Source organism: Amphiura filiformis, chromosome 10 (assembly GCF_039555335.1).
Source record: "Amphiura filiformis chromosome 10, Afil_fr2py, whole genome shotgun sequence".
NCBI lineage: Eukaryota > Metazoa > Echinodermata > Ophiuroidea > Amphilepidida > Amphiuridae > Amphiura > Amphiura filiformis.
Window position 1 is genome coordinate 24,465,030 of NC_092637.1, and position 25,539 is coordinate 24,490,568.

The 25,539-nt window shown below is 37.6% G+C and overlaps 2 long non-coding RNA genes across 2 annotated transcripts; one reads left to right on the plus strand and one right to left on the minus strand.

The window, feature by feature from the left end:
* Positions 1-806: 806 nt before the first annotated feature.
* Positions 807-12,391, plus strand: LOC140162666 (uncharacterized). Its single transcript, XR_011860321.1, has 3 exons — positions 807-881; positions 8,317-8,495; positions 9,928-12,391. It is a non-coding gene; the product is annotated as an uncharacterized lncRNA (long non-coding RNA).
* Positions 12,392-16,237: 3,846 nt separating this feature from the next.
* Positions 16,238-21,216, minus strand: LOC140162667 (uncharacterized). The gene is made up of 3 exons (XR_011860322.1): positions 20,570-21,216; positions 17,895-17,976; positions 16,238-17,042 (listed from the first exon to the last, which is right to left on the minus strand). It is a non-coding gene; the product is annotated as an uncharacterized lncRNA (long non-coding RNA).
* Positions 21,217-25,539: the final 4,323 nt, after the last annotated feature.

Genomic DNA, 25,539 nt, shown 5'->3' on the forward strand with positions numbered 1-25,539 from the left:
TTAATGATGTTACAACTTTAAAAAAATAAATATAAATGGTGCCCTCAATTTTCACACAAATATACATTTTGTAGAAATTACAACAAAAAGCATGCAAATTTGAACAAGTTCATAAAGATAGAAAAAAACAATGTTTAAAGTAGCTAAACAAGATCTAAATGGTGTAGGAACCAAATCCGATCACTCTCAACATAATGAAGGATATCAATTAGGGATTCAATCATGTTGCACCGTTGTTCATCACCGTTTAACCAAGAGCTGTAGGCATTCCTGTATTGTTTGTGATATTTGTACAATGTGTGAAATAAAATACGTTTTTAACATATATTATGTGTGAATCTGTCTGATTTTTTACTCTTTCTGATGTTTTAATAAATTTATAATTAAAAGACACAACAAAATATTGTTAATTCCACCGTAAATGATCGTTTTAAAATGGTATTCATTTACTTGCCCTCTCCCCTGAGAAAAATATCCTTCCGAAACGCCACCACTTTTCTGATTTTCGCGACACTATATACACGTAGTAAACACGATACGATTCAATGGATCATGATAACATGAATATTCATGATCGATAAATGATATATTATTCATAAGTAGTGTTTATTTCCGCATATTAAATAGAGAAGGGGTGTGCAACACTCGCCGATTGACCAATCAGAGACCCGCATTATCACCTTTCAATTCTGACGACAATGTCACACCGATGACCTCTCAATAATTTGTGTGATTTGCGTGACCTCGAAATTCGAACGCACTTTCACCCGCGATTTTTACAATTTCTTGCCGGAAATGGGAGCAGGTGGGAGTTTCACTTTGTTTACAAGTGAGATGCAATCGTGAACAACCGGAAATTCGGATGATGTTTTCTTAATTTTGTGAGTAATAATCATGTATATTCCAGATTAATTCACTGGGGGGACTGATACATACAAATAATCAACTGAGTAAATTTCACCGAACTGAATAAAATCATGAAATTATTCAGAGACACTGACAAATGTCAGTACAATACATCAGATCAGTGCATCCCGATGTAAGCTTACAAATAAATAAGTGATAAATATAACATGATATTATGGAAATGCCACCAGCCATGCGCGGCGAAATCGACGGCATTCACTATTCTACAAGTAGTCATGGTAGTGGCTGGCATCTATGCATCACAGATCCTGGCATGCATGGGCCCAAGCCGCCTGGCATACCATGCATATTATGCATGGTAGTACATATGCAGTCAGTAGGCCTACCCCATAGTACTGAAACGGAGAGGCAAAATGCGATTTCAGATTTTTGGCCTGTTTTTAAGCTTACCTCCTGTGTGTTTGTCCATTGCAGAAATACGAAAATTTAGCTCTTGTCAAATTCATATTTAGAGAAAAGTCACGATGCTCACGTGTTCGTGGTAGTTTTTGATTGTTATTATGAATATAAAAATGATTGCATGGCTCTGCACAAGGTATATTTTTGTAAATATTTGGATTTGTTTACCTGCCGATCGTCTGGTTTCGCCGTGGGTTGAAAATACGGCCGAGAAATTTGTCATGTCGTACGTGCGAAATCGGCCTCAAATTTCACTATTTCCGCTATATTAGCTTATATTGTACAGAGATCTTATAATATTGTATAAATAATTTTGTCAGGAACAAAATAAGGTATTACATACCGTCTAGGAGTAAATATTCAGGACAAAATTCAGGGTTTTCTTGTGTTGTTTAGAGAATTTTGTATTTGTCATTTTGAAACTTCCCGGCCATCAGTCGTCTGGGAACGTAAACAAGTTTTTCCTAAAGATTGTAAATTTCCTTAAAAACGACTTTTGTTGATCAAACTTTGGATTATTTAAGATGTAATTATTTAAGGATGTAGAATTTTAAGATATTTTTGAGTATTTTATGTTTTACATGGTCAAAAGGGGTCATCAGTTTGATTCCTGATTTAAAAACACTAGCAGTTCTAGTTATTAAATTTCGTCATGTTCAAAATCTTTTCGAAAGTGAGCGCCTGACGCGGAGTGACTGCGCGATATCCATAGTAACGGAGCTTACGCTTTGAACGCAGCCGCCAAAAGGTTCCATGAACGCGTTCAGGAGAGTATAAAAGGCCGTGCACGACGCAAATTTAATCAGATTGCTTGGTGGACAATTAGTCCACCCACGAACCCTGAAAGGGAAACCACAGGGTAAGCACTGCCAACCAAAGCAAATACGCCCTACTCTGGAGCTCAGATTGAGCTAGGGGCAGCTTGGCTACCACAATAGTGGCGACACCAGGGTGTTATGCACTCCGGTGATTTGGCCTAGCGCCTATGCCTAATCTGTGCAAGTGACTTGCCGCACACATGCACAAGTCCAATGGAAAATTATGCACTGTATTTATGTGCATTCATTGTTGCATGGCAAGCTCGTATTTGGTGTACAGGCATGGATACTCTGTAGTAGGCCTACTAGGCCTTGGCCTAGCCTATAGGCGTGTTTCTATTGGGACCGTTTACCGGTAAAAAGACGGTAAAGGGATTAATTCTGCTCAATAGAAACTGACCTTCCCGCTATTTACCGGTAAACAGAGGCGAGTTTTTACTGGTAACGTTTTCCTTCTTGAGGAAGGAAAATAGCGGGGACGCTTACCGGTAAACGTCAATAGAAACTCACTCCGTTCCGATTGAATGCGCATACAGGGAAGAAAATGGAAGTTGAGTTGCGAAATTGACCTCTGCATCATCAACAGATCAATGAGCTAGCTTGTTTATACCATGATTTATATACCATTCCGTTCGCCAAAATTCGTAGGCCTAATCACATACAAATATTTGACTCACATGCTATAAATAAAGTAAATGGAAGAAATATTCATAATGCATTATCCTTGCATTATACATATTATGCTAAATATTTAACATGAGTTATGATTTATGACCCTAGTAAAAGCCATGAAATAAAACAACAACAACAACAACATCATTAGCGGATGAATCCAGCTGTGCATGTGAAATAAATAGAAATCATAAATCAACTCGGATCCGCGGCGGCGGTGTGTGCTTCAGAAAATTAGAAAGATTTCATGAATTTAATATTATGTTGTTGATGTTAAATTACTATTCGCTAAAACGAATATTAACTGAAATTAAACTGTGAAAGATTAAATTCTAAGACCTTTTTTTTTGCGCGCAACAATACTGAGTACTCACGTCGATATCACTGAGGGGGATTTCCCAATGGCGTAATTTGATGTACGAGAACGAATGAAAACGCTAATAAAAAAACATTATTCTTCAGTCTTCTTTTCTCGTGTTTGCTACCTCATTTTTAGCCAAACAATTAAGAAAATACTACAATATTAAAATCCACAATGCTTTGCGATTGACCCGTGGAGTAACCCCAGTGCACGACCTTTCGCCGGCAAACTTTTAAAGTGTGTCAATTGACGCACTAGTTCATCGAGTGTTTACCGGTAAACAATGTGCAATGGAAACTGACCGTTATCCGCCTTTCGCCGCTATTTGACGGCGAACATTTTTACCGGTAAAATGCAGGGGACTCAATAGAAACACGCTATATGACTATGTCATGTGATGAGAGATTCTGTTGATTAAATTGTATTTTTATGCTTCTTGATTATTCAAGCAGATAGTAGGCCTATATACTTTTCGGCAGCATTTATTGGTAATTTATTTGGATTTAAAAGAGATAGGCCTAAATAAGGAAATATCGTCATGATCAACAACAGAGATTGTGTATAAAAATTACCAGTGTTTACTATTTTATGAATTGTAATGTGATAAGACAAATATGAAAGCAAAATAACAATACAAGATATAACAAAAGAAGCAAATATAAAACAGAATTGTCAAGTCTCATTTTTACCTGTTACTTCTCATTTCATGCATCACTGATTCAACATATCCTGGGAGAATTCTAGTCTTTGATACTACGCTACCACTTGTATGTTTAGAAGGCTAGTCTTCTCCATCAGTCGTTTACAAAAGTATTAGGGGCAAGCTCGGTCCCGTTACAGTACGTACAGGCACAGCACAGAATAGTCCAAAAGCACAGACTCCAAAGAATTCAAGAATCAAGCAACCAACTATACACTACAGGTATTAAAGCCATACTAAATGTGTGATTTGCTCCACAGCAACGCCCTCAATTTTTTTTTGAATTACTACTTTTTGCACCATTGTAAATGGCCATTGCATTGGTGTACATGTCCTGTGAACGACTGTCTATAAAGCCTGAACTTTAGTGCTTTAATTACATTAAATTTTATCATTTATTTAAACCGGGTCGCCCCGGTTTTATTCTGAGCTCATCGATCGAGTACTGAATAAATACGTCTCCTGCGTGTGTATATTGAATCATTGAATAAGTGACGTTAAACTGTATGCATATATATATACCTTGGTAGAACGTCTTGTTTGCACATCCCATCAGCTGCGTGTAGCTCCATCAATAATCATGATATAAATAATACGATTGGCAAGATTATACATTATTGTAGGCGCTGTACGTCAACTTGACGCATAAACTGTGTGTATATCGCTATTCAGGCCTTGCCGTTTGAGGGGAGCGATCACTCTCGCTCGCCCAAACTCGATTTCTAGTGAGCGATTTTCCACTCGCCATAGACACTAATATCACTCGCTGCAAATCTCTCAAAATCAGCCATCGAATCAGCCATTTCAGCATTAAATCGAGTATGTGCCCTCTCTAAGCGGAAAAAGTCACGAATTTTAGCGCGCTTTCAACATAAATACATAAATACTGTATTAAGACCGAAGCTCTATTTTATTTTTATACCCAAGTGGTATTTGTAAAATTCGACCACTCGCCTAGCTTCGTGCTAGCGAGTGATTAACCACTCGCCTTTAAAATCTAAACGGCAAGCCCTGCTATTTGTCTTTAATATGTCTTGTTTGAATCCCATCAGCTGTGTGAAGCTCCCTGATAATGATGATAATTATAGGGTGAGCTAAATTCATGCACTGTAGGCGTTTTACCTCATTTGCGCTCTCTCCGTTTTACCTCATTTGTTTGGCTCGAAATTAAAAGGGGTCAATGTGATCAGTAGCTATTCAATGAAAACTGACATTTAGATATATATAGGAATCTATTTTGATGCAAATCACACATTGCTTTAAGGGGTACTAAATTTTTACACACTTTGGCAGTGAAACCTGCTTCAAATCTGAGACCATGTCCTATACATTGTAGTCCCACATTCAACACCAATGCTTCTTATCTGAATATCAAGTGCAATAATTCAAATAGCCCACCTAAACTTCTTACCGAGTGCAAATGATAGCACACCTAAAATCCTTACTGAGTGCAATTAACAGCACACATGTAGCTCGCCTGACTATTTCCAGGAGTGCGATTTGTAGCACACCTGCTTTTTTCAAAATTCATTGACTGCACCCATGCCCAATTTTGTGCCTATTTTTGCATTTTTCTCAAAAATTATAGTGCATTGGGGACAAGTAAGATATGTATATTATAGGGGCAAGGACTACAACTACTGCAATGGAAATTTTATTTCAGCACAGACAACAGTTGTGGAGTTACAGTCAAAAATGAGGGAAAACCAATATTTGATCAATAAATCAATAACTCCTTGCCCCTATAATACATATCTTACTTGTCACCAATGAGCTATAATTTTTGAGAAAAATGCAAAAATAGGCACAAAATTGGCCAGGGGTGTAGTACCCCCTTAAAGCAACCGCATGTGCACAACCATTCCTGTTCGTTTGGCTTTACCTGAAGTGTTGGGTAGTATCGCTACTATACTGAAAGAACCATGATCAGGGGCCATGATAATCGATTGAGATTTGCTAATGGCCATACACTACATAGAACTTAGCTCTACCATTGTCTACAGTCTATGCACTAAAATAGACAGTCTCTACAACTACATGGTCTGTATGCACAGACAAGCTCTATAGTCTCAGCATAGTAAAATTTGGTTCACCTCAAGTTTGGTAGTGATGTCAATTGTCAATGCTTTTGTGCGGTTAGGCCGCAAGCGTGCCAACATGAATGCGGGCATGTACACTCAGTGAGTTTAAATTCATGTGCGATTCCAAATATGCACATATGTCGATCACTGCCATGTGTCTTGAGGTGGTCATAATTTTTGATTCATCATCAGGCAAAAAAAATGTCAGGTTGCCCTCAGACTCCAGAGACCGACCCAAACAATTTTGGTTGGGCTTTTTTTTTCAATCACTCTTTTAGAAGCAACCTTAAATTTGGACAGTACTAAGGACATTTTATAATTGTTATTCACTCATTTTATCTATTAAATGCATATTTGATAAAAAAAACACAAAGTATTTACATTTAAATTCAGTTTTTTTTCCTTAAGGTTGGTCTCATAACTGCTTAATTGTTGGTCTGAAGTATATAAAGTATACATATTTAGAATGGCAAAATCCCCAAAATAATGGTTTTTGGTCCACTTCTTTTTCGTGCAACGTAACAAAACAATTCTTGGGAAAAATGTTTTGTTTTATTAATTTTAAAACTAGATAAAAATATCTAGGAGCAGTTTTTTTTATTTTTGCTGAACCATGAAATGGTATCAGCCTATATTAGTGTATGTTACTAGCTTACTTACTTACTAGCTTACTAACTGACTAACCATTTGGTCTAAAATGGACATATCTCTAAATGCCACGAAGGTATGACACCCAAGTGGTGCCATATGAAAGAGAAAAATATAAAGAATATAATAAAAATATTTCCAAATGTCAGAAGTCATCCAGGGGTCACAGGGGTCAAAAAAGGTCATTTGAACCGAAAATGCTCCAATTGAGCTTAAATTGAAATGCAATGATCCTTATGACATTCTAAACATGTTTAAAACATTTTAAAATTTATTTAAGGTCATTAAGGGGTCATAAAGGGGTCAAAGGTCAAGTTTTCAAAATGCTTCAATTGAGCTGAAATTTAAATGCAATGATCCTTGTGACATTCTTAACATGTTTTTAATATTTTAAAATTCATTTAAGGTCATTAAGGGGGTCATACAGAGGTCAACAGTCAAGTTTTCCACGATCAAGGTATATTAAAACGGCAATTAATGACACAGTCTTACTACTATCCAGCACAGTATTGCTGCTTGATCAGATCGTCACAATCATCCGCCTAACTTACCTCGTGCCCTTGCAAAGGGCACAGTTGCTCTAGTTTATTTTATATTCTTTACTTTTCCTCTTTAATTAACACCACTCGGGCGGTCATACCTTTGTAGCATTTCGAGATTATGTCCATTACAGACTCCGGGTGACAGTGGTATAGGCCTACCACAATATGCTGCCGAAGCCACATGGTTCAGCTATGGTGCGGTTATCGCTCTAGTTTTAAATTTCGACCAACTTCGAGAAATTTGCACCAAAAATGGTCAAAAAAAGCTGAATTTTCAAAAAAATCATAAAAAAGGGCAACCAAACAATTTACTTTGGCCTCACTAAATTTTGATACTCCTACTTCTTTTTTTGTTTCATTTCATTTTATGAGAAAAAGTTATTGAAATCTTTAAAACTATAGACCCAATTACAGCAAAAGTATACATATTTGGAAATCTTATGTTCCAAGCAATGCAACTGTGCAAAATGGAAGTTGGTATTCAGGGTGTAAAAGGAAAAATATAGTGTGATATCATGAAAAACCCTGGTTTTACTTGAAATTGATAATTTATTGCATTTGCTATTTAGTACTTGTATTGAATGAAACAACTCAAAAGAAATCTAATGTTGTTACAGGTTACACTATGAGCTTTAATAAATTTAGCTATGCAATGAGTAACTAAAGTGGTGATACAGGGTGTAAAATAATAAGTAAGTTCATGCACTTAAGGGCTCGGATAGCAACATTTGCACAGTATTTTTGTGGGATAAAAATCTTGTGAATTGGACAATCTTTAGGGACCGTTCACAAACACTTGTAAGTGGGGGGGCCTGATGCAAAAAAATGTCATCATGAAAGTTTTTTGGCCCTCCCCCTTTACAGACCTCAACAATTTCAGAGCCCCCCCCCTTTTTTTTTGACATGAAAATTATGGGTCAACCCCATAGAAAAGCATATAAACTAGATTTTTCCAGGAAAATTTGTGGTAATTTTTTTCAGGGCCCCCCCTTAGGAGGGTCAACAATTTTCAGGGCCCCCTTTTTGCATCAGGCCCCCCTTACAAGTGTTTGTGAACGGTGCCTTAGCCCGGGCCTTAGCTTGTTTTCTTTGTTGAAAGGGATTCAGTGCAGAGTGTACTTCCATCATGTATCTAATATTCAATTTCCTGTCAATTTCATGAATACAGGTAACAGTATCATCAACGACAGGCATAATCATGGTCAACCAGAACCAGCATGATGATAGTACATTGTATCTCAGTTGAGCTGTTGAGAATGAACATCTGCAGGGACTTCTTGCTATACTTTAAATCAAGGATGATGACTTCTGTTCAAAACAGAAGCAGAGAAAGAATACATGCAACAGGTAATATATTTATTTATGTTTTTTGGGGGGTGGGGGGGGGGGTGAAGACAAGCATGCCTGTGTCATATTTTCTGCTCAAGTTTGTCTGTAGCACTGTATGATGTGTCATGGAGTTACTTGAGGGAGGCCTGGGAATCACTCATTTGAACAGTAAACGGAATGAATGAATGAATCTTATCTCCTTAAAATAAACCAAATACAATGAAATTTAAGGCTGTGACCTATCGGGTAATGACGTATTCGGGTACCCGAGTTGAATTTCGGTGGGTAACCTGGTACCCGTATCAAACATATTTTTTTAAGTTATTTATTTTTTCGGCTTTGTAGTGTCCCTGGACCTAGAGCTAATTAAATGCTAGGATCATTCAATTTTTTCATGGCTGACTTATTTTAAAAAAAATGTAGGCCTATGTCATTTGAATAAATTTGTACTCATATGTCATACTCTATTAATGATTTCAAAATTGATACAAATTCAATGAATGAATAAGTCAACAATGAATTATTGACTTTGATTAGATTTAATTTTCTAGATAAATGGCGCATTATAAATGCTTATTTATTATATTATTATTATTATTATTATTATCCTAGCATTTAGCTCTAGGTCCAGGGCCACTACAAACCCGGAAAAAAAAATAACTAAATGGGTAATCAGTGCTAATCACTAATCCGTAAATGGAATTTATATCCGGATAGTGAAAAATTTCATGCCATTTTGAAGCTTAACTGTTGAAGTGCGAAGAAATGTGCACTTTGAGGGCTAAAATGGTCAAATATGAGGTTAATTTGATCAGAACAGGTGTCAACATTGGGGGGATGATTGTATGGACCATTCCCCAGGCAAAATATTGGGGGGATTTATCACCCCCGGGATCTAATCCTAATCGCCTATGATATATGTTTTTTTTGTTTATTGTTATCCTTGCATTGCAAGCAAATTAAAAAATATATGACCACTTTTTACGGCGACAGTAGTACTACTTCCAACTTCCAAGCTCTTTCGTGCTCGATCTGATGATGTATACTAGTAGTTATTAGTTTGACAGGATGTACCTACCCTTCCTATGTTATAGCAGAGAAAGTCAAAGGTCACATTTTTGGTCTAAGGGTCAAAAATATCAGAGTGCTCTGAATTGGACAAAAGGTGTATCAAAATGTTTGTTTTCATACAACAATTCAAATAAAGATAGGATTTAACAATTTAATGAATAAATCTAGGATGTTTCACTTTCCATGTGTTGCAATAGGTGCAGGTCAAATAGGCCTCAATGGTATTTTTAACTTGACCTATTTTGAGAAGCTTGATGTGAATCAAAAAATGCAGTACTTGGTCAACTTGTTTATGGTGTGTGCCAATGTTATACTGAAAATTTCAACACCTTTTGTAAATAATCCCCCCTCTCTCTTTCTCTCTCTCACTGTTTTTCAGAGTCATAGATCCACCATGGATATCCACCTGAGTTCTGATTGATCAGCTCAAGAGAAAATTTCCCTGCTTGTGGTATTAGAGAGTGCATGTGATACATTGTTGTTTGCTGCATTCTTTTCAACATCAGCCAGGATGACTTAAAATGCAGGACCTTATGATTATGTCGGCCATCAATGACGTGGAAGCTTCTGATGCTGATGAAGTAGACCTGGTGCCGGGACCTGGTCCAGTTCGCTGATGTGGCTGACCCTCCATAGTAATAACCAATTGAACTACCCTGTCCCCAGGAACTGAGACATTGTTATCAGCCCTAAGCCCTCGAATTAAGGATCTGAAGGGGCACAGCAACTTTTTAGGGCAAGTTGATAATTGCCTTAGATGTTCACTGAAAAGGCAAGGCAGCAAAGCACTTTGTAATATTTCAAGAGGGCATCATGGCAACTGTTGAAAATTTGAGAAGGGCACCAAGGCAATTTCTCAAAAGTGAAGAAAACACACACAAACACAGATAGATAATTTTATAATGTAGAGGCAGGGCTGGGGCAGCGACTGCCTTGGGTAAAGGACATATTTTGAGAGCCAGAAAGCCTTAACCCACAGTTACCTGCTTCCACAAAATGAGCACAAGTCTCCAGAACACTAGAAGATCAGTGGCATAACTAGGGGGGTGGGAGATTTGAACCCTTGCCCCCCATGAGAAAGGTAAAGTAGGCCTACTTGAGAGTTAATTAACCTCATATTTGGTCATTTTAACCTAAACCCTAATTTGTGCGCGTTTCGCGTGCATTTATTCCACTTTTATACCACATGTCACCAGTTTAGCTTCAATATGCCAAAAATGTTCATGCGCATTTGTAGCATAAACTTCTTTTGTCGCCAAAAGGTGCTGGACTGCTGGATTCACTATACTTCAAGACAAATTTTCCCCCCCCCCCCCCCATGTCAAAAAGAAATCTACGCCACTGTTGCGGGACACATTCACGGTTTTCTGGTTCTGAACCCTTGATATGTATAATTTCCCATGCATGCATCTTGCTCACACAAAAATTAGGAGGGTGTAATTTCATTTCAATGTTGGTCATACAATAGTTTAAAAAAAATACCAATGTATTCCTCTCATCATGACCTAGTATATCTATGTTACAAAACTATGCAAACTATCTTTACTTTGATGTATCTATTTATTTAATTTTTACAAACTTCAGACACATTTTATGTCTGTGTAGGGGTGGGTGTATGCGTGTCTATCACCATGATCACGTATGTGTGCAATATGACTTTCCACCTTTTTACCTAGAACTCTCAAAAAACCCTTTAAATTTCAGTTTATTTCACCACTGCACAAGTGACCATACTGGATTTATGCAAAGTAGGCACTACTTGGGAATTTCATAGACTTTTAATTTTTTATGTGAGCTAGCTTTTAGGGGATGGATGCATGTGAAATGGATTGGATTCTGTTGCAATTACTCCAGATTCCAGAAAAAAATACAACACTAATTTTTTTGAATTAAAGACAAGACCTTTGCCAATTGAAACATTGCTAAATCCTAATAAATCCAGAGGTGTAGCCAGGATTATTTATGGTCCCCAAACCCCAAATTTTTGTCCCCATTTATCAATTTTTGCTATAGTTTGGCTATTCCCCTGTTTTAATCCTTTAGTTAGTTCTAACAATAACGTCAATCTTTTTTGTGGCAATTTGAGGGGAAATTAGCCCAAAACATGCAATTGTCCATATTTTCTGTCAATTTTAGTCACAAATTCTAAAGACATGGTGGAGTCTAAGTATTCAAAATCTTTAATACAGACTAAGAGTGAGCTCATAATTAAAATATTTTAAGTTAATGTTGATTATTTGGTTATGGTAAAGAACAGAAAATCTGTTTTATAAAAAAAAGAATGCAATTAGTCTTAGTACAAGTCTTTGGGCTTCGGATTGTCACAGCCTATGAAAAATGCCATAAACATGCATTATTTTGGCCCTTATTGCCAAAAATTGACCAAAATATTAAAATTTGACTTTCATTAGAACTAAGTAAAGGATTAGGATTTAGGTATGTTGTTAATGTTTCATTTAGCAAAAAGGGCTATATTTTTCTAGAATAGGAACTAGTGATGGAGTCTCAGGCTGTTAACCTAGGGGTAATGATTTAAAGGGGGGTCCCAAATTTACAAAAAGTTTGTGTCAATAAAATTGCAACAATAGGTTTGAGTGGATCAGATTGAATGATATATAGGTGTATCTTGTATCATGATCAGATATTGGTTAATCAAAAATTTTAGTGGTAAAACGGGCACCTTTTTGAAACAGTATTGCCGTTTGATTAAAATTGATTGATTTATTGGGAAAGTCTATCCTGATCAATAATTTTTTGTACAACAAACTTTATATTTTCTAAAGAAGTCTATCCTGATCAATAATTTTTTTGTACAACAAACTTTATATTTATTAAATAAAGAATTAATTTCCTGAACAATAACCTGCTTTTTGGTGTGAATTTATTTTGCCTCATCATACATGTACATAAGGGTATCAATAAAACACCATTTCCCCATTTCCTTTTGCCAGCCATCACTACAAGGCTGAGGCTGGTCGACTGCAGATCTGTCGGAACACGCTTTTCAATATGGAATAAATGCTGACCTCATCGTGACATCATCCAAGCAGCAAAGTTCATTTCCTATTGAAAAGCGTTATCCAACAGATCTACAGTCGACCATTCTGCTACCATGGTCAGAAAATTGTTTATCTAAATTTGTTGCACAACAGATATTTATTATCGTATTTACCAAATTCCACAAACTTCTGGTCTGTGACGTAAACTTTGACATATGTGGGAATTTTCACGCAATCTATTAAAGCTCATGTAGTACGTGTTTGTGCTTTACCAGTTTTGAAATACCTTGGGATAGCGGCTTTTTTAAATTTGTGAGTTTTCTCGCAGTCCTATACATGAATGAATATAATTATTCGAGCATTTATTATTTACGTGGCATGTGTGTTAAGCGGGCGGGAAAAGCACAAATATTAATGTTCTGTAAAAATGTCCACTTTTACAGTATTTATGTGCCATGGGGAGGGCTAAATTGGGATGAGCAAGAAACAATTTATGGCAGGAAAAAACTACTATATGTGGGAGGCTATACAACAGGCTGTATCAAAATGATTGATACACAAATATTTGTGTATTTGCAAAATAGAATTCTCTTGAAATGACAAAAGTTTATATATTGATCCACAATTGGGTTATTTTTTGTTGCAGTCTTGTACATACTTGTACTTGAAACTTGGGTAATAATCATTTTGATACAGCCTTATACATAGGTATAGGCCTACATGGCTATAGTACATATACCAAAAAAACTACCAAATACAAACAAGCATAAGTAAATTTGGTGGGAGTTATTTTATTTATTACATACACAACATTTTGACTTCTGGATACACAATTGGAATTTAGAAGTTAGTTAAATCTTGTTAAACCCGATATCAATGTATTGTTCTCATCAAAAGGTTTCAGAAAAAGTATAGTTTGATCTGTCTCCGACATACAGTTCCCGAATTATAGGAAAAAAGGTCAAATTTTGAGGTCCACTGGTGTCCACAATTAAAAAATGCTCCTTTTTTCATCCAATACATTGTTTTGGATGTTTTGTTCTATAGGTATCAATAGGTCAATGGTCAAAATAGGTCAATATCAACATGCAGGGCTCAATTGATTTTGATCTTTTTTGCCCATGTTACTAAGGTAACAAAGCACCCGAGATATGGTAAACTTCTTTTTTTTCTAACTGTTTTTGCAAGCAGAGCAATCTGAGACCATTTTTATTAAAATCAGAGAATTTTTAAATGTGTGTTCCCCCTGTGGAATCCAAATTTTGACATTTGACTGTACATCTGAGATAGGTCAACCTAAAATTATCCTTATGACAAGAAGACTACATTGACATGGTTTCGAACGAAATTTGACCAACTCAGAAATGTTACCCCTGCATAAACAGCCTTTGATTCATGCAAATTAGGCACTGTTCCACGCTCCTGTGAGATTTTAGCCCAATGGAGTAATATTCTAAGTCCAACATGCTCCAAGATCATGTTTTGAATGCACAGTGCTCCAGGAGCATATTATATGCTCCTGGAGCAGTGTGCATTCAAAACATGCTGGTGGAGCATGTTGGACATGCTCCTTGAGCATTGTGCATTCAAAACATGCTCCTGGAGCATGTTGGACTTAGAATATTACTCCAGATTATTCATGCTCCGTGCAGCTCTTCCTGGAGCAGCTGCTCCTGGAGCATAATTTAGGACCAAAATTATGCTTCAAGATCAGTTGCGAATAATCTGGAGTAATATTCTAAGTCCAACATGCTCCAAGAGCATGTTTTGAATGCACACTGCTCCAGGAGCATATATATGTTGGACATGCTCCTTGAGCATTGTGCATTCAAAACATGCTCCTGGTGCATGTTGGACTTAGAATATTACTCCAGATTATTCATGCTCGGAGCAGCTCTTCCTGGAGCACTCAGCAGCTGTTCCTGGAGCATAATTGAGGACCAAAATCTCACAGAAGCACAACTACTTGGATATTCTGTGACATTTGATGTTTTTGCAAGCTTTTGGGAGATGGACGCATGTGAAATGGATTCTGTTGCATTTAGTAGTGGGTAATTTCATATTTAGACTGACCTATGATTACACAGTGTATAGTGCTATCTACTGAAGATAACAGACACACTGATCAGCATGGGGTGTAAAGTGCTATCAACTGAAGATAACGTATATACCACTGATTACAGTGTATGGTGTTATCTACTGAAGATAACAGGCACACTGCTGATCATGCAGTGTAAACTACTATCAACTGAAGATAACAGATATACCACTGATTACATACCGTATAGTGCTATCTACTGAAGATAACAGACACACTGATCAGCATGGGGTGTAAAGTGCTATCAACTGAAGATAACGTATATACCACTGATTACAGTGTATGGTGTTATCTACTGAAGATAACAGGCACACTGCTGATCATGCAGTGTAAACTACTATCAACTGAAGATAACAGATATACCACTGATTACATACCGTATGGTGCTATCTACTGAAGATAACAGACACACTGCTGATCATGCAGTATGAAGTGCTATCAACTGTTAACAGATATGAGATATACCACCGATTACAGTGTATGGTGTTATCTACTGAAGATAGCAGACACACTGTTGATCATGCAGTGTAAAGTACTATCTACTGAAGATATTAGATATTACAGTCATCTTAAGCTATTTAAATACAGGCACTTAATTTAATGCCCCCGTGGCCAGATGGGTGCTGACATTACAGCTTGTAGACAGGATGGGTCACATGGGCATTAAATTAAGTGCCTTAAATAGCCTAGGATGACGGAGAGTGCTGATCTACTGAAGATAGCAGACACACTGCTGATCATGCAGTGTAAAGTGCTATCAACTGAAGGGTTATTAGTCAATAAATACAGCAACTTAGTTTTAATCCATAAACCTTACCCTAAATGACACTAAACCTAAGCCCTAACTCAGACTCTAAAATAGCAGTCAGTTGGTCACTTTTTGTTCCATTCCATGCATGTTTCAGAATTATTACCTACCAGCCCAGTCTAATTAAAAAATGACCCACCACTAAATACACCAGAATCTATTACATATGCACCCATCTCCTAAAAGCTCACACAAAAATATCAAAAATTACAGGAAATCCAAGTGGAACATTGCCAAATTGGCATAAATAAAAAATGGCCACTTATACAGGGGTGACATTTCAAAGTTGGTCAAATCTTGTTAAAAAGCCGACGATACCAATTTATTCCCCTCGTCATAGGGATTGAGTATACAGCTCTTGAGTAATAGGGAAAAAGGTCAAATGTCAAAATTTGGGTACCACAGGGAATAAAGATGTTAAAATTCTATGTGAGAAAAACAAACTCGGATTGCTATGCTTGCAAAAACATTTTAAACAAAGAAAAGTTTGTCATATCTCAGGTGGTTGTTACTTTGGTAGTGGGGTAAAATCATCAAATTTTGCTGAAATTTGCCCCTAAAAGTAGACAATTCCCTAATTTTGGGTTTTTAATGGGGGAACAAGGGGGCAAGAGTTCTGAATGGGGGTATTTCCCCCCAGGGGCCGCCACTGGGCTGAAGGAATAATTTGAAACCAGTTTCATTAAAATTATAATATTTTTCAACTGTAGCTGCCTGTGGACCCAAAATTTGACCTATCACCTTTTTGCCTATAACTCAAGAACTCATGTTGGAGACAGGTCAAACTATACTTTTCTGCATCCTTATATTATATGAGAGGAGTATGGATATTATCCAGAGTAGAATAACTTTGTAATCTCACACATGCATAAGTGGCCATTTTGGATTCATGCAAAAATTAAGCATTGTTCCACTACTTTGACTTCTGGTGAATTTTATTGATATATTCTTTAATATGTTTTTCTGAAAAGAATGGATGATAAATAGAACTCGCCCAATTTGCAAAACCGCAATGCCCCTCAAATAGCGAGTGAGTTCTATTCGTAAACTGTGATACCCCTCTAATAGCAAGCATCTTAGATCATTGTATGAGGGCCTGCTTGGAAAGCAGTGCTTGCCATTGAAGTAGTTTAAATATTTCACAAATCAAATCAAACCGGTATAGGAGTCGAGCTCACAGCCTGTCTGTACTAGGTGGTTATATGAATTATGTTGCAATTAGTGGTGGGTTATTCAGGTTAAGCCCTTATTTACCTTTGACTGGGCTACCTCTTCCACAACAGTTTAAAAAAAACACAATACAGTTTCATTCATGTGAAGTCACAAATTTAGCACTCCAGTTCTTAAATATAGTCTGATAAAATGTCACTTTAATATATTACCAAAGATAATTCATTTCACCTCTTGATTTTTGCTGAATACTGGTACTTTACATTATACTTTAACATTGTTTGCCAAATGTGTAGATTGAATGACCAACAAGAAAATGTACGCTCTATACAAAAAGCATATTTGTTTATGGCAGCTATCATTCATGAGATACATTGTAGATTGATGTCCTGAGGTCCATTTTTCAAATCATCATGCCCCTGTGAAACAAAAAAATAAGAAGAAGAACATGATTATTTAAAAAGCTTGAATTATAAAACCATTTGATGTATGAGCAATACATGCAATGCATAGATGAAATCTACCAACATGAATTTCAATTTTCAACCAATGAATTTCTTGGATCTTGTATTCTATATCTACCTGTAGAAGTTTAAACTGGAGGTATGATTGGGAGGTCTATTTTTGGAGTCAGGGTACTGTGTCAGAACATTCAGCTAGAACAGATTTGAAAGCTGAAGTTGTCTGATGAGTAACGGGGGCAAGGTGGCGCAGCAGTACAGGTTCTTGCAAGTTTGAGCCCCAGCAGTGCCATATCGTGTTGTGCCATTTTATTGCACATGGCGCTTTACTTCACTTGCCTTTCTCTACCCAGGGGTGAAATGGGGAGCTGTTAGGAATATTGTCCATTTAGCGCCGTCCAAAGGTATGAGCATGCTTTAGGCATTGTATGGCAGCTGACACATTCTAACAACAGCGGAATAAATTTAAAGCGCTTTGATACATGTGAAAGGCGCTGTATAAATGGCAGCATTTATTAATGGTGGATGTAAGCAAGTTTTTCCACTCTTTTACTGAATGAAAGAATTGAACATTGTACAATTCGTATCCTCTGAACATTTGCCCCAATACTGGACTTGGCTATGAAACTGCTTAACCCTAACCACCTCAGGGGTTTTTTTTGGCAACAGGAAGGGAAATAAGGAAGGAATAAAGAGAGAAAACAAAGAGAGAAGTTGTTTGCTCTGGGTGGGAATGGGATTCAATTTATCCCAAATTTTCAACAATTTGTTTTCTGTATTTAGTTTTGATGTTGACTGTAGTCTACTTACCAATTTACAGCAACAGATCAATTGTATCTTCACAGACTCTTTATGATAATTAATCCATTTCCACATTGATAAGCTGGGTCAACTGCAAAGCAAGCACACACAAACATAAAAGCATTTAATATAAAATATGACTAAGGGACCTATCGTTATTTACAGCAGGGGGGAATGGGCGTTTTGGAAAAAATATTGACAGGAAAATTTGCGTCCGCTCAAAAGTTTCGGATAGCCCCTTGTTTTCCCGGAGTGCACCGCTCAGTCCGACACGCCGCTAGTCCGACAACACACATTCCCTATACTTAGAGGTGCGTCAGTCCAAAAATGAAAAGCACGGCGCTAGTCCGAAAAAAGCATGCGCTAGTCTGAAAATGAAAACCACTGCAACAGTCCGACACACCGCTAGTCCGAATCTGAAGACACAGTTTTCATTCCGACACGCCGCTAGTCCGAATCCGAAATACACTGCGCTAGTCCGAATTTGGAAAACACTTCTTCAGTCCGACACTGCGCTAGTCCGAAACTGAAAACCATGGCGCTAGTCCGAAACTGAAAACTACAGAGCTGAAAAACACTGCGCTAGTCCGAATCTGAGAAACACTGCGCTAGTCCGAATATCAGACTAGCGCTAGCGCAGTGTTTCCCCAATTCAAATTCGGACAAGCGCAGTGCTTTTCAAAATCGTTTTCAGTTTCGTACTAGCGCGGACTGGTGCAGTGCATTTCAGATTCGGACTAGCGGCGTGTCGGACTAGCGGCGTGCCGGACTAGCGGAGTGTCGGACTAGCGGCGTGTCGGACTAATGGCCTGTACCCGTTTTCCCGCATTTCTCCATTTAAAACTTAAAAATCCCCCCTACAAAAAAAACAAAAAATTTTGCATTCCGCCCTCAAGAAACAAAACATGGTGCTAGTCCGAAACTGAAAACCATGGCGCTAGTCCGAAACTGAAAACTACAGCGCTGAAAAACACTGCGCAATTCCCCAATTCAATTTCGGACTAGCGCAGTGCTTTTCAAAATCGTTTCCAGTTTCGTACTAGCGCAGTGATTTTTAGATTCGGCGCAGTCTCGGACTGAAAGAGTGTTTTCCAGGTTCGGACTAGCGCAGTGGTTTTCAATTTCGGACTAGCGCAGTGTTTTTCATTTTCGCACTAGCGGCGTGTCGGACTGGCAAAGTGTATTTTAGATTCGGACTAGCGGCGTGTCGGACTAGCGGCGTGCCGGACTAGCGGAGTGTCGGACTAATGGCCTGTACCTGTTTTCCCGCATTTCTCCATTTAAAACTTTAAAATCCCCCCTCCTGGTTCAACATTCCCCCCCCCCTCAAGACTAAAATTTAGGGTTCCCCCTCAAAATGCCCATCCCCCCTGTCGTAAAATAACGAGCGCTCCCTAACATTTATAGACTGACATTGCCTATCCAATATTGTGTCATAATGGATGGGCCCGCCTGGGGGATTGGCAGGCAAATATTTTGATTTTGTATCTAGCCAAAAGACAAAATCCAGATTATGTTCGCGTCTACAGAACATGTTGCATTTGACGCGAGCAATATGGCGCAACAATCACGCAAACGAGCGCGTCTTTCTCTCCAGACATAAACGCTTATTTCTCCACGTCCGACCACCAGACCAAAATCAGCTTGGATAGCCTACGTGGCTTCACCTAATGCCATGGTTAAGTATGGGCACTCATAGGTCTAGGTGGTATGTCTATGCTTGCCGCAGTATCGAATCGCGCGCGTAAAGTTAAACGCCATGTACACGCACGCGCACAGGGGCGACTTGTCAGCACGCTTGCGGCACAACCGCGAAAGAGCATTGACATCACTACCAAACTTGAGGTGTACCAAATTATAACTTTTCAATAGAGGTAGTCATTGACATTGTGACGCCAACGCCGCCAACTTGTGGGTATGAGTACCTTGTTGCTATTTGCTAAGATCACCGCGTTGACGCTTGACTGAAGAGGTGCGCAACGCGTTGCGACTACCGCGTAATCGAGGACGTAATGTCTATCGCATGGGCAGCAGTACGGCAGGACCCACTGGATGGCGGATCCCGTGGTGTGGAAAAGGCTATTGCTGTTGCCGATTGCTCAGACCATTTCGTTCTAATTTCCGGCAGAAACCTAATTAATTAACCTCAGCAAGGACAGGTCAAGGACAATGTCAGGAATACGTGTAAGCTCATGAACATATTAAATGAATACATGAATAACGTCCATGTTAACATGTAACATCACGACATGAACATAAGCACATGCCAGTGCATCTCACAATTACATTTACAAACATGTAAGCTTACAAAATTAAACATTGGCCCGGGACCGGGCGGCCCTCAGTCAGGCCGATCAGACAGTCACATTTCTCTCAGAATTCAGCCCCGGCTTCAGCTCACGACAGGCAACTGCAGACAACAAGGCTAGTGGAAAGGTTTGTGTACTCAAAGGAATGATCAATCATGATTTCGATCATACATCAGGCGACAGGAATGCACATCCGTATTAATTTACCATGGCATGACCCGGAAGTTTTGACTGGTTAAAAAAAAAAAAAAAAAAAAATCATTGACTGTAGTGTAACAACTATCCGATGTCCTCAAAATTTACCCGCAAAAATCAGTTTCTAATGTCGCTTCTATCAACATTCGATTCCAAAAACAAGTATAATGTTTTAAATACCTTGTTTCTGCCGTGTGCCCGATTCTGCAGCAATAAAATCTATCCATTTAGCCCGGCCATTTGGTTCATCTTTGTTGACAAACTCCGCTGAAATTGAAATCCGTCGATGTGTGTGCCTGCCAAATCTCTTTGTGTTTCGCCGCCGACCCTTCGCCCCGCCCACAATTTCTTAAAACTTCTTACAGATTTTTATCTGTCCAGGCTCCGACGTCACTCTGCCCTAGCGACCAGGCTGCCCTAGCGACAGTGTGACATTGTGGTCAGATAAAAACTGCCTTCGTTGCTCACCCCATCTATTTAAGAGATCAAGCGTTACGTTGAAGTGTTCTGATTGGTCCGCAATGTTGATCTCGAAATGTCAATATGAATATTAAGTAGATATCATGAATACGTAATGAAGTTCGGTCGTCTTTCATCTTTGTCAGGTCGAAGTATATAGTGATTGTGAAGAGTTCGATCGGGAAAAGTGGTGGCGCTATATTAATAATTAATCAAACCAGCAGGGACACGATACGATGATTCGATCTTTATTGAATATTTTTTTATAATATTTTCTGATTACTTGTAACAAACAGAAAGAGACAAAAATAAGATAAATGAACACATAATATTTTAAATATGTATTTTATTTGACAAAACATTTTACAAACAATACAAGAATGCCTACAGCTCTTGGTTTAACAACGATGCGGCCGCGTCGTCTGCGTGGTTTACTTCGCGAGGGCAGCTTTAGCTGACCGAGCGTTAAGTAAACCACGCAGACCGTGAAACATGATTGAATCCCTTTCAACAACGAAAAGAAGCTGAAGATCGTATAATTTACGATTATTTCACGAGGAAATGTCAGTTAATCATTGTCACTAAGCCTTACAAAAAATTCGATGATTTCTCTGTTAATATCATCAATAAAACTACAGAATAAAACGGCAAAATTTAGCCGCTATCTGAAAATACTGAATTCAACTTGTAAGCTTGCATACGCACAAAGGTTCCAGGCATGACGAATTTTACGCGCTCTCGCGTAACGCGTAGTCTCGCTCGCGTTCGCGTATACGCTACAGTAAAAGTGTGGGTTCATCACGGATTAACAACGGTTGGCTCCTGAACAAAGGTATAGGAGGAGTTGTTGAATATGTATTATATTGCTATCGTGTACTGCCCAGCAAACACAAAAACGTTTTAAAAACGTTTTAAATAAGTTATATTTTGGCTTTTGGTTTAGGTAAAAACGTTTTAATAACATTAAAATGTCGGGTTATATAAAGGTCATGATAACGTTTTAAAACGTTTTGTATGAAAACAAACTATTTTTTAATGTTTTCAAAAAATGTTATTGTAAACTACTTTTGCAAACATTTTTGCCAAATATTTTGTCAATACTTAAAAAACATTATGTTAAAATATTTGAACCCAGCAAACACAGAAATGTTCTTAAAATGTTTTTTTCAAAACATTTTAATAACATTTAAATGTCTGGTTATATAAAGGTCATGAAAACGTTTTTAAAACGTTATTGCAAATATTTTGGGCAAACATTTTTTGCAAAATATTTTTTCAACCCCAAAATAACATTCTGTTTAGAATGTTTTGAATCAAGTTTTCAAGAATGTTTTTGGAATGTTATCAAAGCGTTTTTATATCCTTTATATACAGGGTGTCCCAGAATGATCTGTACCGGGAAAGATGGAATTTTTTAGGTATGAAGGTCATGTTGAATGGTCATATTGTTTTGCATTTTAAGTTCTACATATAGTTAGCTTTCTCAGATTTTTTAGTTTTTAAAAATTGGACGTTTCTATTAGAAGTTATAGAAGATTGCGTAAAAATGGTGAATTCTAAGTTTTGACAACGCAACCTATTTTGAAAATCCGTAACATTACTAACCGTTCAGCACAAAGTTATTTGGAAAAAGTTATGCAGGTATTTTAGTTGTGCCCTGTTCATATTTCCACTAAATAGCCGATATCTATCTATTATTTATGACGTTACGAAGCAATCATTATATGGAATTAAGGATTTGTGGCCTAATCCCATTCTCTCTTTGGCGGTAGTTTTAAATATAGTTATTGTGGTGTGAGGTCCATGTCATTTGAAATGCTTGCAGAGATCGAACTGGTTGTGGTACAGAAAAGTCGGCTCCTCAATTTACTGTACAGCAGCGTGGATTTCTTTCAAAACTTACTGGCAAACCGGCAGCTATGTTGAGACGCAAAGAAGATTCATTAGACGATAGTGTATAACGTAAAGAAGTTTGACGAGCACGGAACTGTCAGGAATCGGCAGAGTGAAGCTTCCGGTGCTCGTAAGACTGCAAGAACTAGAGCGAACATTGCAGCTGTCCGGCAAGCTTTAAGGCGGGCTTTAAGGCGCAACCCCAACAGTAGTTGTCGTCGAAATGCTGTGCCAAACATCCCACGTTCTTCATTTAATCGTATCGTGCCATTTTTCAAAGGTATCCGAGTCGTTTTTCATCGATTTTACATTATTGCATGCCACGCCAAAACAAATAAAGGTAGCGTGCTGAAATTAACAGAATAGGTAGGAGACATATCCAACATTATAATGCTGGTATCAAAAATAGATACACTGCCCGTCTTCTATTTTTAGTTATTTTTGCAAACACGGTACAAATCATTCTGGGACACCCTGTAACCCGACATTTAAACGTTTTCTGTAAAACATTTTTGTTTGCTGAGCAGTAGATTATCAAAAAATGTTTTTTAAGGTTATGAAACCGTTTTATACTCTTAATATACCCTTTATATAACCCAACATTTAAACGTTTTCTGACAACCTTTTATAACCTTTTGCGAATGATGTCGAAAATGTTTTGTGTTTGCTGGGTGCGCATTGAACTGACAATGAACAAGGAAAGTAATAATTTAAAAAATAACCGACACCATGTTTTATGTAAATCAAGCTTTGTTGGAAAGTTGTTTTTTTCAATCTCAAGCATAATGACAAAATCGTTTCATATTGAGGTTTACGTAACTGGAGCCCTATTTTTGCATAGGAGATTTTACATTTGACCTTTGCAATCGCACATGATATTAATCGCCAGCGACAATTTTATGTTTATTAATTAATAAATTAAGAAATCATGAATAAAACCATTAAAAAGGCGAAAAATACGTTCATTCTCATATAAATCAGTTTCTACTAAGAAATTGCGGTGGCAATTATTTAATTTTTTGCCTCTTTTAAAAATGTTTTACAGTTTGGGCGACAGAACTTTTTAGAAATGATTGGTTCCACAATGTAAAATATTATAAGTTATACATAAGTTATGTACACTACTTGCGATTGTTAAATTCGGTCTTTACATATTTCAAGTATTTAAAAAGAAACAAAGGCATAATTATAAGAAACCGTTTCGTTATTTTTCTCTTGTTTTCCTTGATAGGCACTGTACAATAAGAACACCAAACCATTTACATGGTACATGTACGATTGTATATCCTCGATTTATGGTGAATATGGCCAACACATTTCAAGATCATTCATATAATCAGCTATTACTTTTGCACCCGAGCATTTAACGAAACCAGGTAATGTTCTTCTGTTAGCCTAGACGTTACATGCGAAAGGGTCATACTGATACCTACCATTAAAATCTAAGAACAACAGCACAACACCTTTTCTAAAGAAAGGGTGGCTTGAATCCGATGTATGTCACATACAACGTCATGGCATCTAAGCATGTATTTTGTTTCGCATTTGAATTGCGCTGAAGTTTTTTTAGTTCATAGTTTACATACGTGTGAGTTACATACAGATACGAATCCATCCGAAGCATCAGTCATTTCACAATGAACATAACGAACGAAACAAAAGGACCTGTCAAGAGATTTTTGTGCAAATCACAGCTAACGTATTTTATACAACTGATGTGGCACATCTTAACGTCTGTCATACTCAATCACCACGAAGTAATTTAAATTGATCAGAATAATGATGAATTCTAGAACGCCAATTAATTACGCTCACATCACTCAAAATTAACAATCCGTTATAGTAGCTGGTATTGTGCTCGCAAACAATTTTCTTATTTTTCCTTTTATTGAGTGATCTTTCATTGTTCTTTTATATTTGTTCATCCGTTCCTTCTACGGATGATTAGTAGTATTTGTTTGTTTTTCAGCATCTATTGAGCATAATGCACATTAATAAACTGGCAGGTGGATTGATATATATAATCCCTGCTGCCAATGTAATACCCGCAAGGTAAATATATCATCTCTTTTTCTAGGTTTCGCAGACAGCTTTAGGTATCTAGCTTGAGCTAACTTCACGTTTAATACTTTATTTAGTTCACAATGCTGTTCTAAATAATTAATTACATTCACATTCACATTCACATGTCTTTCTTGACTGCGAATTTCCGCTTTTAATGTTACTTACTTACATACCTTTTCAGCCATTATCAATCCACTGCAGGATGAAGGCCTCAGCATGATGTATCCATGTGTCTCTGTTTTGTGCTTGTGGGTACCAGTTTACTTCTCCCAGTAGTTTTGCAGCTCGTCCCTCCATCGCTTCCGTTGGCGTCCTCTATTTCGCTTCCTCCCATAAGGTGTCCAGTGTGTGCGTGTTGAGCTCACAACGATTGTCTTGTCTGCGGCTGATATGGCCGGCCCATGTCCATTTTCTACTTTTGATGGTTTCCAAGATGTCTTGAACTTGGGTCTGCTCCCTGATCCATTTGTTGGTTTTCCTGTCCTTGTAAGTGATGTTTAATATGCTTCTTTCCATGTTGTGCTGGGCTGCTGCTAGTTTTCTTTCCATTTTTGATGTTAAATAATATTCCATGATTCTCCCCATTATGAAATAGCTGGGAGGATGCATTGGTTGTAGACCTTTCGTTTAAGGCATATTGGAAGATTGCCTTTCATGATGGTGCTGTATCTTCCAAAGGCTTACCACCCGGCTTTAATTCTCCTTCGAATTTCAGAGTCTTGGTTTTTGTCTTT